A 1,973-nucleotide genomic window follows, 5' to 3' on the forward strand; every position below is an offset into this window, starting at 1 on the left:
AACACTCACTTTTAGTGTTATTGTTTTTTTGTTTTACATTTAATACATTTCTGTGTCTTTATCGGGAGTGTGCGATATTACTTGTCATACAGCACTGTCATGATGTAATACTCAATTATTTAGACCCTCCTTCTCTCTTCCTCTCATTTGTCTCCAGCCATTCGCCTTTTCTCTTCCTATCCTTTGTCTCCATTCACTCTTTCTCTTGTCTTCTTTGTCTCCAGTCATTCGCCTCTTTCTCTTTGTTGTTCTTTGCCTGCTTCTCTCTTCATTTTCTTTATCTCCTGCCATCCGTCTTCTCCTCTTCTCTTTTTATTTGTCTCCAGCCATTTGCCTCCTTTTCTCTTCTTCTTCTTCTTTGTCTCCAGATGTTCATCATTCCGCCCTCCATCTACTTCTCTCCCTCCTCCCCTCCCCTCTATGTTCCCGCTATTTACCTCCTATTTTCGAAAGTCATGCTCATGGCTGATCTTCCCCGTGAGGAGGGCACACGTGTTCCAAAAACCCTGCTTTACCGACGGCCTCGTGAGCGTTTCCGAGCACTGAATATCCGACGCATCTTTTGTTTACATGCTTGGCTAACGGATGTAAGTGTTTCAGTGTGGTTGCTGTGTTATAAGTGTGCGTGCGTGTGTATGTGCTTCTCGGAGGGAGGAAGGGAGGAGGGTGGGAGGAAAGGAGGCGGGGGGTTGTGGGAGGTTTTACGGTTGACCCACTGAACTTACAACCTGATGTCTGGTTGCCACGTTATCCGGGTCTTCCTCATACTTCCTCGTCGTTTTTAAAACACCGCGGAATTAACTCACACCTCATGCTACATTTTTTGCGGTTGTTGCATGCATTAAATGTGGCTCAGGAAATCTACCGTCTTTAAAAGGAATGATGAAAGTCTACAAGAAAGTTTGTTAGGAAAAAAAAGATTGTGGGCCTGGCAATCTACCGTCCTTAGAAGAAATGAAATTCTATAAAAAAGATTATTAGAAAAAAATGTGACCCTGGCAATCTACCATTCTTAGAAACAATGTTTAAAGTTTATAGGAAGTTGATTTATTTCTTCTAAATCCAGACAACGAAGAACTTTTATGGGAAAGTTCATTGAAAAAAGTGAACCAGGCAGGCTACCGTCTTTTGAGATATTGATGAAACTTTATAGTTTTTTAAAAATTTGTGGGTAGATATTCTACCGGCCTTTGAAGCAACGATGAGAGTTTATAGTAAAGTTTATTGGGGAAAAATGTAGCCCTGGCAATACAGTCATTGGAGCATTGATGAGTTTATAGGGAAAGTTTATAAAAAGAAAAAAAAAATGGCCTGGAGACATTGCCATCCTTGGAAACAGTGATGACAGTTTACCGAAAGTTTATCAAGTGACCCAAAGAATCTAACATCACTGGAAGCAATGGTGAAAGTTTGTAGGAAAATTCATTGGAAAAAATGTGACCCAGACAGTATACCGTCCTTGGAAGAAATTACCAAAGTTATTGCAGAGTTTATTGTACTTTTTTTTTGAACCCAGACAATCTACCGTTAATAAAAGCAATAATGAGTTTATAGGAAAGTTTACTGAAAAAAAATATATGCTTACACACCCAACCCTCCTCGAAAGCAATAATCGAAGTTTATAGTTAAGTTTATTAAAAAAAAAAAAATACAAACTCGTTGCACAATCAATACAGGCATATGGGGAGCATTTCCCTCACGAAGGGCCAGGCGCACGAGGCGGAAACACAGCACTCCGATGGGCAATTTACGGCCCCGTTTTGACGTTAGAAACCTTTTGGTATTTTTAAGGGCAGCATTTATGAGCAAAGAAGTCGATGGCATATCAAGTGCGGCGGCCCTTGAGCCTATTCAAAAGCGAACGCAAAGCTATTGAGATCTCCAGCGGTATTTCTTTTGGAAAAAATCCTTTGATGACTGTGACCAGCGGCGTTCAGAAAAAATGTAGAGAAATGCACGGAGTCGGATACGCA

General features: G+C 40.7%; 1 protein-coding gene across 4 annotated transcripts in view; it reads left to right on the top strand.

Moving 5' to 3' along the window:
• Positions 1 to 1,973, top strand: part of LOC119593666 — a 65,664-nt gene that overhangs the window by 40,548 nt on the left and 23,143 nt on the right. The gene's annotated exons all lie outside the window — the stretch shown is intronic.

The sequence above is a fragment of the Penaeus monodon genome, chromosome 32 (genome assembly GCF_015228065.2).
Source record: "Penaeus monodon isolate SGIC_2016 chromosome 32, NSTDA_Pmon_1, whole genome shotgun sequence".
Taxonomy (NCBI): domain Eukaryota; kingdom Metazoa; phylum Arthropoda; class Malacostraca; order Decapoda; family Penaeidae; genus Penaeus; species Penaeus monodon.